We start from the raw sequence: 14418 nt of genomic DNA, 5'->3' as shown, positions 1-14418 counted from the left end.
ATGAGCCACGGGGTGCCCAGGGGCACTGACCAACCACCAAAGGGAACAGAGGGCACACAGGTGCAGGGCATCAACAGGAGGGGATAAAAGGTTGGGCTAAAGGACAAGAAGGGTTCTTTACTTGCAGCTTTCTGAAGAGGAATGGTGTTACTCTGTATGGGCCGACACCTGGAGCTTTCTGCTGTGATAAGGTGTTATTACTGTGTATGGGTGAATGCCTAAAGCCTTCTGAAATTGTATGGTGATACTCTGTGTATGGTGGCTGTCTCAGCTGTGGTGTGTGTTGAGACACTAGTACAGTTGTGTCTAGTTTTGTTTGAAGGTATTGTAAGTTGCTCTTAGCATGAAGGTTGTTCTCAGACAAGTTGCTGCAAGAATGAGGTGCCTAACATTAGAAATCTGGACTGCACTGACTGGCTCTCAGGAGTGGAATACCTCTTTTGCTCCCTTGCTTGGGCTGGAAGCACATGGAATCAGTGTTAGTGTCTCAACCTGAGCATGTCTATGCTCCCCAAACTGTGAAGAGTAGATCATAAGTGGAATAAACTTCATAAAAATTGGTGAGATTTGACAGCACATCTAATAAGTTTGTGTTTAGAAATTGTACTGAGAGCTCTCTGGAGGATGTGAAAATCCAAGGAGATGAAGTCTATTTACTACTAACCTAGTAGTAGTAGTTAGGCAGGACCAACTGGGTAGCAGGAGGAGAAACAGTTACAGTTTACCTGGGATAAACAGTTGAGAGAGCTCCTTTTCTGAGCCCTCCTGGAGGTGGGAAAATGCATGGGATTTGCTGTCAAAATGTGATGGGGCTGCTGGTGTCCCAGTTGTAATCCCAAAGAATGCTTGGTTATGTAGGTTAGTTTCAGAAGCAGAATTTCAGTTTTGTTAAGCAGTTTGGCACAGTTGATGTGTGGGAGTTTTGTTTGATTTTGTTTCCTTGGGGTTTTTTTTTGTCCCAGAAACATAAAATTATGGGGCAAGTTTTCTTTGACTTTCAGTTAGATGGTGGCACCTACAGATGTACTTAATTCTTTTTAAATGCACCCAATTGTTTTAGTTGTGAACATGGCAACAGAATGGAAAAGTACTTTGGTTCCGTGGGGTATCCTATTTTTTTCCCAAAGCTTTACAAATTTTTATTGGTACTGTTGAGAACTCTGTTTTTCAACTTATATTATCTAGGCATTACATATTCTGTGTATTTCATGACCTAAACTGTATGTATGTATGGAAGAGAAGGCTGCTCTGTGCAGGTTTCTGCACTATGTGCACATCCCCTGAGTAAAAGGGAAATGCAGAGAACATGCAGCAATGAGCTAAAGGATGTTGAACATACACTGTGAAGGAAACAGATTCTAATTGGAGACAAATGTTGTATTTGAAGGGAACTCTTTACCTCCTGACAAGATTTTAGGAATTCAATGGGCTCCAGTAATTTCCTAACAGTGAACTTTTAAAGAGATTTTCCATTTCCTTGATTGCTGCTATATTTAAAGAAGATGGCACTTGAGAATTGAGAGCAGGACGCTGTGACCTTGCTTTACCCATAAGGGCAGTAGAAAACACTGTTCTTGGAGCGCTGTAATTCTGCTCTCACTGGGAGGCTGCCTTTGATTTCAAGGCAAAGGGCTGGAGCTCCCATATGGGAGACTGCTGTCCTGCATCTCTCACTGTGCATGCATTAACTGGAGAGCAGGCATCAGATTAACACCCCTAGTGCTGCCATAAATCAATCTGTGTATGCTTAAACAAGTTACATCAGCCTAATGGGAAAAGATGTGGTGAGACAATTAAAAGAATTAACCCAGAGCAGGGGGGTCGATAGCCTGGGATCATCTGTTGCTGGAGTGTGACGCCCAGGCACCATGGCAGCTCTGGCAGTCAGGCCCTGCAGGAATTGAACCCCAGTCTCTCTCATGGGAAGGCTGATGCATTTTCAGAGGATCTGGCAATGGGGCTCTGGGGTTTCCAAATGCTTGAAGGCTGATGAGGTTTAATTATTTTTATTATTAATTTTTATTGCTCTGAGGTGGAAAGCAGCTGTGTGTGAATGAGTTCACTAGTGCATGTGTAAATAAGCCAGCTCAGAGCCTTCCTGCCAGTGGAATCAGAGCATAAGCAATAGGATGCAATCAATTTTAGTGATTTAATACTGTCTAGGTAAGCTTTTCTTCTTACTTACTGACTCAAGAAGGTTGCCTTACAATACTATTCTTATGCTTTAGTGAGTTGCCTAAATTGAGCTGTGCTAATGACTGCCAATGGAAACCAGAAACTCAGACTTCTTATTAGATTTAGTACAGTGGTCATTATGGTGAATTTAATTATGAAAAAGGCAGAGGAGAGTTGCTAAAAAAAGAGATGGGTTTGTTTTCTTTACTCCTCCCCACCTCGTGAAAAGTCAAATTGACAATGCATATCTATCAGGCTTACAGTCTTGGAGCAAGCATTGCAAGCTCCTAGTCAAGTTCAAGACAGTTGCACAGGGGTCTTTGAAAAATGAGCCTCTACCTTCCCCGGCCAATATTCAGTACCTGAATTCAGTTCAGCCACACCCAGTGTGAGTTAATGGAAGCCTCTGCTCCTCCATTTCCCTTGGGGTCTGCTTGTTGTTTCCTTGGAAGGTTTCTTTTCCATGGGCCTACTTGTGCCTGGAAAACACAGTCAATGTCATGTACCTGGGACCAGTGTAAATCTCTTCCTTTCCTGCCAGTGCAATGCAAAGTCAAACTGTGTGCTGAAACTCAGGGAGTTGAGAGTTTCTGTCACACAGGTGTGCTTCAGAGAGTCAAGGCAAAGGAGTCAAGAAGAAATGGAGAGCTGGTGGAAAGGGGCACTTGTAGCATTGTGTTCACATACTTGACCCTCTTTTTTTTTTTTTTTTTTTTTTGCTGTAGCTTTGTTATCTTCAGGCAGAGAAACCTGTGGTTGCAATTAGTTTTCTTTTCCACTTATCCCCAGGCAGCACAGTGAAGTGTTACTGGGACCATAAGGGGCAGCATAAGGAGATCATGAATTTCTCTGGAGGTGGAGGGGAAACTCCACCATGTATCTCAGAGCATGTGATGTTGTCACTGTGAGTCCACCAGACCACCAAAGCCTGAAGAGTGAGGCTAAATGCCAGTGGTGTCTCCAAGAAATTAAGTTATTGGCTCTCCAACCCTTTGCTTGCTACATGTGTCTTGGCTCAAGGCACATCAGGTAGTGCTGGGACTGACTCTGCTGCTGCATTGCAGCAAAGCCAGCAGTGAGCACCTGGTGTGCAGTGTCCTCCATTGCCAGAGGGCTGTGGCAAGAAGAGGGTCAGGAGCAAAGAAAGGCTCTTGCTGGCCCAGGAGACAGCAGCATGTGAATGCTATTGAGAGATGCAAAAGGAATGCTGGCCCTAGTTGCTCTGCTTTCTGCTTGCTGTTGTGAAGCATCCTGGCAGTGAGGTACCATGCAAGATAAACTTTGTGGTCATTTTTCAGTGTGCCAGTTGCATTTATACTGGATCTCAGTCGGGAAACCCCACCAGGACAGAGCAGGGGGAAGGGTTAGTGCAAACCTGGCTTTTACCCTCCCCTAGCAGCTATCCAGCTGCATCTTCTAGCACAATGCCTTTAGCAATCATCGAACTTTTGACCCCAGTCTCTGAAGTAATGCCAAGTATGTTTAGCACACATACAAATGAAGTGGAAATCATTATTGGCTTGCTCATGACCTGCTGAAAAATGGGTCCCCTCCGGGGGCTCTGTTTGCATTTCCCTCAGCCTCTCTGAGCACTTAATCTTTCAGCAGTTTCATGTGCTACAAACTGAGCATCACTGTGCTTTTGATTGGATCGACCTGCCACTGCCTGTTCACTCCAAGCCTTCCCCTGCCTTATGTTTTCCGAGGCAGCAGTAACAGGGCCCATGCCTAAGCACCCCCAGAACTCAGGTTTCTATTGAACCCTGTTTATTTTGTACATCCAGGTGTGACTCAGGACCACATCTAACTCATGTCATGCTGGGAGCTGCTCTCAGTCTGTCCTTCAACTAGCAAGCCCCAGGAAAAGGAAATGCAGATTTGTCAGCTGTCAGGAGGCTCTGCTGAGCCAGATGACTGGCAGCCCAAATGGCAAGGTTTCTTCCAACCCTGAATTTTATTTCTCTGCTTTCCCTCTGCATGCATATATTCATTTTGTCTGGGCTGCCATGAGGATTCACAAAGCTGATCTCTTCTTTAAATGTCCATCATTGGAGCCCCTTTTCTTCAAAACAAAGAAATGTCCCAAAAACTCAGAAACCTCTGAATTATTTATCTGAAATATGGGAATAAAATATCTTATTTTTATCTTTATTTTCTAAGCAAAGCTACACATAAAGTTTGAGATAAGGTCAAAGCTCATTGAAATAATTGCTACTTACTCTGTGTAGATACAGAGTGATTCCAACAACTGGGTTGTTCCTTGCAAGAGTCTCCTTTTGCATTTGCACGTAAATGATTACAGAAAGAAGGAAATCCCAGTGTTCATCTTGTCACCTTATCCTGCATTTCAGTTGAAATATTATGAGTAGTTGATCCTTCCATTTTGCAGTTTTGGATGCCTGCTTTTTTTTTTTTTCTTTCTTTTTTTTCTTCCCTGTTGCACTGTTTTAGTAAATGGTATTTTCTTCTCTCAAATGTGTTCTTTTTGATGGGCTGGGAATAACACTAGAATAAATAAGAGACATCTTCACTGAAAAGGAGCAATAATCAACTCATTTAAAAGGGTAAATGAAACAGCCATACTAAGCTGTCTTTGTAAAAAAATACTTCATTTTTTTAAATTTGTTTCTAAGTTCTTTTCTGTCAGTATACCACAGCCTGTGTTGAGACAGCAACTGTTCCTGGCAGAGCATCATGTGTTTGCATGCTGTTAGTATGATTGATTGGCAGCTGTGACAGCAAAGCCCTTTCCTTCAAAGAGCTGGCAGGACTGCAACTTGATGAGGGGATGTGGCAGACCAAGGGGAGCAGGGCCCTGGCTCTTCTGTCCCTGCTCTGCTGTTTGCTGCAGCCCTCTTGGAACTCCTGCCATTGTGGCGAGGGGCAGCCGGAGCTGTGCCTGTCCCCAGTGCTGCTCACTCTGCGTGCGGTGCAGGGCTCAGGGCTGCTCTCAGCCACATTTACTGGCTGCTCTCAGCCACATTTACTGGATGCTCTCAGCAGCCCCTGAACCTCGGCTTTTTCCCAGTCACGGGACAGCTCCTCCGCAGCCGTGACAGCCGGAGCAGCGCCGGCCCCAGGTGGGAGGGGAGCGGAGCAGCTCTAGAGCGGTGCGGAGGGACTCGGGCTCCTGCTGCGCTGAGCTACCTGCAGGAAACCCGGGCTCGGAGGCTCTCTCTGCTGTCAGTGTGCAGGTGTGGATTTTTTTTCCCAAGACTACAACCATGTGAGATGCTTTTGATGTGCACCCAGTTGCACTGGGCAGCTTTCCCTTGCCGTCGGGCAGGGCTCCTGTCTGTGCACCAGCTCCTGAGAGGACTCTGTCCAAAGTAAAACACGCCAAGCTGCTGCCTGTGCCATCGATAGTAGTGCATCTCCGGAGTCATACAGAAACGCTGTAGGAGAGGCAAGGTGGCAGCGTGCCTTTCAGAATTGCTGGAAACCAGCTGAGGATTCAGCTACACCCCCGGTTTCTCTAGTGACCTTCATCATTGGAGATGATGTGAATAAATGGTAAGGATCATGGGAACCCGTTCCTCTGAAATTCTGCCGAGCTTTTGAGATCCTGCTCCTCTACTCCACATGGCAATATTGCACATACTGCACACACTACGGGGTGTGAGGTTCTTCTGAGTCCTATAGCTTCAGTGGGCTTCAAAAAACCCCAGAGCAGGTATGCCATGGGTTGGTTGCACAAAGGGAAGAGATAGGAGAGAAGAAATAAAATAGAGGTTTTTTTTTTTTTTTTTTTTTTTGTTTGTTTGTGTTTTTTTTGTTTTTGTTTTTGTTTTTTTTTTTTTTTTGCTATTGTAACAGGATTAGTTATTGACTGCATCTCTCTAGTTCCAGGGAGTTTATGCGAGTGTAAACCTAAATTTCAGGTTTACGCTGTATGAATCGCCCAGGACCCTTCCCAGCTCGGCTCCGCTCCGGCAGGCAGCACTTAAGGACACTGGGAGTAGATTCGTGGCCATTCAATGCCACCTTCTGGTTGTAAATGTAGCAGCAGAGCTGCTCCTAAAGGGTTTATTGCTGTCTTTGATAAACTGGGATAACAAATACCTAACTTCTTTGGTGGCTTTCTTGGATAACTTTATTTAAACACATTTTTATACCAAGTAACATAAAAATTTTCACTTGGGTTACTGTTTATATTAGTAAAAATATAATGACGATAAGAATAAAAATATTATGTTGTGATCTGCTGCTTAGCTTACACAGTGGAGGTTCTGTAAAAGGGTTGGCCAGCCTCATTACAGAAAATCTGCCACAGCCATTTCTGTGTATCAATAGCAAAGGTCTGATTTTCAGTAGCTAGCGACTGTTTTTCCTCTGGACACATTATTTAGTGATATATTGCTACTAGAGGGTGTTTTTTTTTGTATTTAAATGGTCTTTCTACTCAGTGCAAGGGGACTCCTTCCTTACAAGAAAACCCTAAACGAACCATGAAAAAAACCACAAAAAACTACACCCTAAAAAACCCACAAACAAAAAACCCCCCACAAATAAACAAAACTGAGTTACCTTGCAAGAATGTGGTAAAGAAAGGATTTTCATGAGCTTCTCTTCCTTTGCATTAGTCCTATGTGTAAACTTTTTGCGGTCTCTAACTAAAGTCAGTAAAGATTCTGACTAGAATCCGATGGATATGACGGGGTTAGAAGAAATGGCCTGTTTAAGATGAAAACAGCTCCTCTGTGTATACATTTGGGTGATGGGGAAGATCTCCGTGGTGAGACTCTGCAGGCTGTTTGCTCGTGGCTGTTTCCCCGGCAGGGGGTGCAAAGGTAGCGTGTGTTTTGGGGGAAAAAGCCCTTTTCTTCTTCAGCTCAGCCCTGCATCTCTTCATCCAGTGCCTAGCCTTTAAGGAAGCTTTTAATGACAAAGGAGAAAGAACACAGAAGATGCAGGGTGTCAGCAGATGGAGAAGCATTATTTGATAGAATCTAATTTCACTTTACATGTATGCCAATTGCTACAGGAGATGCGGCCTGGCAGGGAATGGTGTTACCTCTATTTACTGTAACTCATTTCTATTTTCTAGAGAGTATTTTTATTATTACAACACTTCTGCATTTTTTTTTTGTAGGAAAAATTTTTGAGCTGTGGAATGACTTCTGCCTTTTCATTCCTTTCATAAAGATCTGATGCCACCTCTTGCATGTAAAAAAACATTATTTTCTGGAATAAGAAGGAATTTAGTTATTGGGGCATACAAAAAATTAATTTCACCTTCAGGATGACAGAGTGCACTTATTTAATGTTTCCTCTTATTTCTTAAAAGGTTTGATATGTAAACTTCATTCTCTATTACTTACCACTATAAACCCTGATTTTGCAAGTGTTGTTCTTGGCTGGTGTATGCTGACACTGAATTCTGCACACAAACCTTAGCTGTCTGATTTGATCTCTTGGAGACTCTGATGGCAGTTTCATATATTTAGAAATTTTTAAAATAAATGTCATATATTTTCACTGGATTATGTATAGGGGAATGGTATGTATGTAGTGGTAGAAGTATTTGGAAGAATTTAGAAGTACAAGGTGGTGTTTTTAACATAAAAAGTAAAACATTCCTTGACACATGTTGGTACCTTCGTGCTTGATAGAACATTTAACAACTTTTTCCTCACTTAGGAGCTACCTTAAAGTTATTTGCTTCAACAGGCATTTTGCAGGAGGAAGTCCTGGTTTTGTACTCTCTAAACACTTCATGAGGATCCTGATAAAAGCTTCCTCTCTCCGAGGATGTGTGCACTGTGATTTATGATCAGTGAGTCAAGTATTAATTTAATTCACTTGTGACATTGTGTTTCAGGTTTTTTCTCTTATTTCTTGCCATTGTAATTCCAGTAATGCATTAAGATTATGTCAATGAAGATGGGTTACAATGTAAGAGGTTAATATTGTTCAAATGATTTGTTTGGTGAACAGCAAACAAAAACATAAATCTTAAAAAATATAAGAAGCAAATTTCTTCCTGGCAGAGTTCTTTTCCATTAAGGGTAGTCTGCTCAGATGCCTGGGTATCAGCTATCTTTATTTGTTCCCAGTTTGTCAAATCCAGATTTCAGAGTAAAATCCACAGCATTTATGCAAGAGCACAAAGCAAGTGGCAGCTGCTGTCTGGGCTGCTCAGAGCTGATTAAGCTGCAGTGAGGTGTGTGCTGCCAGTGGCCACTGGCCTGAAGAGACCGGATCATGAACGTTCCTCCAGCTTGTCACACTCAGCTCTGTCCTGGAAGTCTAAAATAAATCACAAACTGGGCTGTGGCCACACTCCTTAGACAAGGTGCTGAATGCAGGAGCCAGCCAGGCTTTTAGAGGTTTGCACTGTTTTGTAATTACAGCCTGAATGCACCTTTGTGTCTTTGCCTTCTTCCAAGGAATATTTTCTCTGTTTTCAGGCACCCCTTTGGTTCTGTTCTTACTTCTCTCTTTTCATACAGTCTGAATGGGTGCTGAGGGAGGACACCCTGGTTTCTGCAGGAAATCATGCAGTCCACTTCTAATTAAAAATCCTACAGAAACAGCCAATGTTTCTACTAAAGCTTCAGCAAAGACTGGAGGAAATGGAAGCTATCCCCCGTTGAGAGAACATCAAAGCAATTTCTGAAACTGAAGATATAATTATGACAGGGTCCTGTGGCTTTCCCTTCTCATTGCTGGGCTTTCTGCCACGTTGTGCTGTCAGTCTGGGACTGATGATCTACGTTCAACAGCTTTCTATTTTTTGAGAGGAAGCACAGTGCTCTTGTGCTGAATGACCTTCCATTTCCCAGCTGTGAATCCAAGTATCTAGTCAGCAAACACTCGATGAGCTGTGTTTGGAGATGACCTTGTGGTGTGCCTTTGAGCAGGCAGTGGTGAAAGGAGAGAGGCGATTTCCACACTTGACCCAGCAGAGGGCATGAGTTGGCTCCTGGGATTCATGCCAGATCCACCCGGGTGCGGAAAGCACAAGTCATTGTTCATGCATCGCTGTGATTTCTGCCACAGATAAGACACACTAGGGCGTGTGTTTTGGAGATTATCACACTTAGGTGATTGAAGTCCGGGGACAAGCCGAGGTATGTGATAATCACTCAGAATTCCACTGCCAGGTGGATCTTGCAGTTTAAGGAGATCATGTCATTTCCTTCCGGAGTTTTGGATGCTGCAGCAAAATCAGGTGCTGCCATTGCTGTGGGGAGGTGGGATATCCAGAAAAGGGGAAAGCCCTGCTCAGAGCATGGCTTCAACCACGCAGGAGTGAAGGTGGCTTTCATACAGACCTGGGCTGGCCACATCATGCTGCATCTGCTCCTCCTGTTGTCAGATCTGCAGCAGCTGTCAGGAGGAGCTAACATGATTATCCCCAGGATGAGATTACCCAAAGGTGACTTCTTCTCTTACTGTGACAGGTGCTGGGAACTGACTCTTCACCTTTGGAGTCACACTGATGGAATAGGGTTTCTTTCAGGAAACTAAAGATGGGAGCCATAATAGTGTTATGTGTCCCTTCCCATCTCATTTTCCTATTTCTATATCTTGGATCACCAGCCCTCTGCTCTGAGCAGAGTTGTGAGTGCAGTAGGACAGTCATCTGGGATTTGTGATTGTGAGAGCAGCCCCAGCTCCTGGCTCTGTGGGGGCACCTGCAGGAGGAGATGTTTGATGGGACAGGCACCAATCCTCTTGAAGGAGTTTTTTGGTTTTGCTGTCTCTAATTTTGAAGCAATATTTGTACCAAGTGTTGGTAAGGATATATCAGTGTCAGAATAGCAGGTTTAGACAATACTCATTTTTAAATGAATATTATGTCAATTTATTGGTCATATTTAAAACAGCAGTGGCAATGCCTACCAGAGGGCCTGTGAAGAAGTTATGGGTTATCTAGAATAGCTAGACTTGGTCCTGTGTTGTCTGTAGGGCTGCAGTGTGGTGGGTAGACAAGCCTGCAGTGCAAATCAGAAGATCACGTGCAAGGAATTAGGAGAAGTAAATCTAATTATTACTCTTGCAAAGAGGGTTTTCTGTCCCTTGATTTACTTTTTCCATCATATGCTGAAACAAGATGAGTTGTCTGACATATTGGGGGTGTCAGTATGATTTTGCTCACATTTGATTTTTGATGTAGCATGCTTAATTACTATAAAAAGGTTTGGAAGACTTTGAAAAGGAAAATAGTATGATACATATAAATTTGCTAACAGATCTCAGTGTTTTGTAAGAGATCAACATTATGTTCTCTAAGGGAAAATGGCACAAAGAGACATCCACCATACAGTGACACTTAATATTATACCTGCTCAATAAATCAGATAATCTGTGATCAGAGCTAGTCTCTGTACATTGCAGCAGGTCCTTGAAACCATCTTTTAGTCACCAATGGTCCTTCTGCCTCAGTGCTTAATGATAGTCACACAGAATTATCTGTGGCAACTTTTGAGGTTCACTGTAATTCACACAGAATCCTATAAACAGTTGTGTGAATCGTAAAATCAGCTAGGTTGGAAAAGATCTTTGAGATCATTAAGTCAAAACCTTTGAGAGCACAGGGGAATGAGGCACCCAGCTGGGCTTCTCTTAGCTGGTCAAGTACTCTGCCAGCCCCTTTCCTCGGGGAGAAAGAGGAATTTGTATTTTCTACTTCAGAGGATGAAATTAATTTTGTAAAGTGCAGGCTGTCCGTCCTTGCCTGAGGTCTGCTCACAGGGAGCAGGCTGTGCCTCTGGTCAGCTGGCTTGTAGAAAAGCTCAGCTGTGGGAAACAGTCTGATGGTAATGAATGAGCCACAAATCTGCCTGTGTAACTGCTCTGGCCACATCATCCCATTTTCAGTGTCTGTCAGCGTAAGTTTTGCCCCAATTTCTTGTCTGTTTCACTGTCAAACAGTCATTCCACAAATGACTCTATGGAAAAGCTAGATTAAAAAGTCACATAAGCTGCTTTAGCAGCCATTAGTTTAAATACACTCAGCAGTGTAAACATTCATTTGCCAAATCAATTCAGTAAATGGAGACAGGTCACTGCATTAAATGGACTGGTGTGTACTCAGGACACAAGATCCCCTCAGCAAGAGATGCCGGGACTGTTCTCTCCCTCCAACACTACTCTTATTGGAAACGTGTATTGGAGAAATTGTTTTGTCATTACTTGGAAGTAATGACAGAGACCTGGTTAGAGAGGTCCCTAAGAGGTTTAATACATCTCCAGGACTGGGAGGATGGTGCTTGCTAGCAAAGGGAGGTAATTCCTGTCTTTGGCTCCTATCCCTACATGCATGTGCTTCTGGAGTGAGACACAGCCTGGAAAACTAACAGCAGCACAGACTGCCAATGCCTTTCCCTTCCATGGGTGCCATGGTAGGAGAAAAGGGCTTTTCTCTTGGAGTACTTGGACATTTGCACTAAAGAAACAATGATGGTCTCAAACAGCACCATGGGCACTGGATGCCCTGCAGTTGTTGAGATAAATATGTGCCTGTGCTGTGCCTTAGAGACCCTAGTCCCAAATCCTGCCACCAAGTGTGGTGTCCCTGTCCTGGTGGGCTGTGGGAAAGGGCTTGCTAACACCTTTGGCAGGTCACATCTGAGTATGTACCCTCGAGTGCTCTGAGCATGTGCTAGGTTAACATCCTGTGGCTGTGGGCTTTCTATTTCTCTTTCTGTAATGAGAGAGAAATAATATGGTAGGAATATTGATTTTTCAGAAAAAGCAGAACCAAGAGATGCCCTGTGATTTTTGTTTTCCTGGCTATGAGATTGTCACAGGCTGAGCAAATCAAATGGTCACACATCCTTTTGCCTCTGCTGTGTATTTCCTGCCTGAAGTGGCTGTAAAGCCCCAGCAGAACCTGGCAGCCTCTTGCAGAAGTTATACAAGTCACATGTTTGTACATGAGTTTATATTTCTATATGAGGAGTAACACTCAGTACTCCTAAACACACAGACCTATTGTTTCATGACAAATAAAATCAATTTGACATGAGTCTGATTTCAATGCTCTCTTGAGGGGAAGGTGAGGAAAAATCTAATGTGAAATTGATTAATCCCTATTCATTCCATGGTAAAAAAACCCCCAAGCAAACAACAAAACACAAAACTAAACCAAAATAAAAAAAAAATAATAAAAATAAAACAAACCAAAACCCAAACCAAAACCCAAAGAGAAGTCCAGTGCTCTTGTCAGGGGACTTGCAGCCCTGCTGACATTAGGAAATGCCTGGGCATTGGCTAAGCCTAAAATCTTAGTGCAGTATTAAAGAAATAATCTTTTCATTACACTTTCAGTTTTGAAGTCTTTTTTTTATGACAGAAAAAGAGCTAACTAAGAAAAAAAAAGGACTGAGTGAGGTTTCTTTGGGGCCCACAGAGGCTGCTGCAGTGATGGGAAATGTCATTAGGCAACCTCAGGTGTGCACCAGCTGCGAATCTTCTCTGGCTGTGGGCATAGGATGGGGTGACTTGCATAGAGCCACTTATTTTTCCCCTCTGGTGGAAGTTTGCCCTTTCAGTGTACTCTGGGGATGATAACACAGGACTGAATAAAGACAAGATATGCTGACTCTTCACTATTACAGGCCATGGCCCCACTAGCATAATAACATTAAGCTCTTTCTTCTAATTTCTATAAGACTGGGCTTTCTTATGTTATGATGAGGTTTTGGCTTTTGTTTTTAAGAATAAAAAGGGAGAGCCAAACCTTAACAGCCTCCTTCATCTGGAGTGACTTGACAGTACTTTGTACAGTAACTGTGTGCCATAGTACCATTGCAGACCCTAAGAAGATTTAACTAACCTGTATTGCAGGAGGAAATGATAGCTTAGATATTTGCTCAACATGCTAATCACTTTAAAAGTACCAGTGAGCAAGTTTTGAAAATTCTGCAGAATGAAAGCAATCAGAAAGATTTTATTCCCAAGGGCTCAGTTTATGAAAGCCAGATAACTTATGGTGTAACCTAGTTGGGATCTTTGTCCATCACCTACTGTAGGGGTTTGGTCCAGAGTGAAAGAGATTGCTGAAGTCAGGAGTTGAATAGGTTTGCAAGTGCAATATAGCAAAACTGAATAAATTTCCCCTCTAAATATGTGGTTCTACCAACGTGTCCTTGTCTTTCACCTTTGTGTCCCCCCTGCTCGCTATGGTGCTGCTGCTCCCCTCATGTCTCAGTGAGCCTGAGCGCTCCTCAGGCAGTGATGCTCCTGCTGTGGTCCATGAGGTGCTCAGTCCAACCTCAGGAGGCTCAAAATAAATACCTGCAGTTTATATTTCCTCCAGATATCACCTATACTGGTTACTGTATAATACTGTATCACCTATTACTGTCTTACTGCTCCTTGGTTGTGTAGCCAGGTGTAGTCGAAAATGTTTTGTTCACTCTTCTACTATACAGCCTTTCCAAAAACTAAAAGAAATTTGATGCGTGAGGGTACTGTGGGCTCTGGAGTTCCTACCTACAGCAAGTTTGATTCTGCTTTTGATGTAGAACCTCAATTCAATTTCATCAATGTGTTTGTTTATTTTGCTGAGATTTCATAGCTTTTTAAACAGAAGCTTACCACATGTTTTGGTAGTGGCTGTGACAGTACACACGAACATTTCCCAATTCATTATTTCTCCTTTGACCAGCTCTGCCTCTCCTCTCCTTCTAATCTGTGTTTAACAGATGAGTGTGTCTCAATAATGAACGTTTGAGAATGTCGCAATCTGTGTATGTGGCAGTCCTCCAAGTGAAGGAGGAAAACTGTGGGAAGAGTTCCTGGGTACTCATTTTACTGCTCAGCATTAGGCATCTGTTTGATTGTTCCTAACAAGCTGAAGCAAAATGGACAGGCAGACACAACCAGATATATTTTAATTTGCATCTCTATGGCATTTCCCATGCCAGAGTAGGATTTGGCAGTCATTCTGTTTCTGGAATATGAAAAAATACCAGGCTGGCTGAGGGTGGGCTTCCCTTGTCTCCATGTGGTGTTTGAAAAGGGCAAAAGTAACAAGTGGAGAAACTTGCAGCCTAATTAAATCTAGTATTAAGTTCTGAGATGAACCTCTAACTTTAATGGTGTATGGTTGTTTACTTCAGGATGATTTGGTGCTGGGATTCATTTGCTGTTATGCTCCTTAGGCAAACTGGCTAAAACAGCTGGAAAAACAGCTGGTCAGAGTGAGTGTTGTTGCAGAGGCAGAAACAGAGCATCCAGGCTAATGAGTAAGTAACTAGGTAAAATGCATGGAGTGATCTGGCCCTGGCA

The sequence above is a fragment of the Molothrus ater genome, chromosome 8 (assembly GCF_012460135.2).
Source record: "Molothrus ater isolate BHLD 08-10-18 breed brown headed cowbird chromosome 8, BPBGC_Mater_1.1, whole genome shotgun sequence".
Lineage (NCBI taxonomy): Eukaryota > Metazoa > Chordata > Aves > Passeriformes > Icteridae > Molothrus > Molothrus ater.
The sequence above is the reverse complement of the archived record's forward strand: the minus strand, read 5'-3'. Positions refer to the sequence as shown.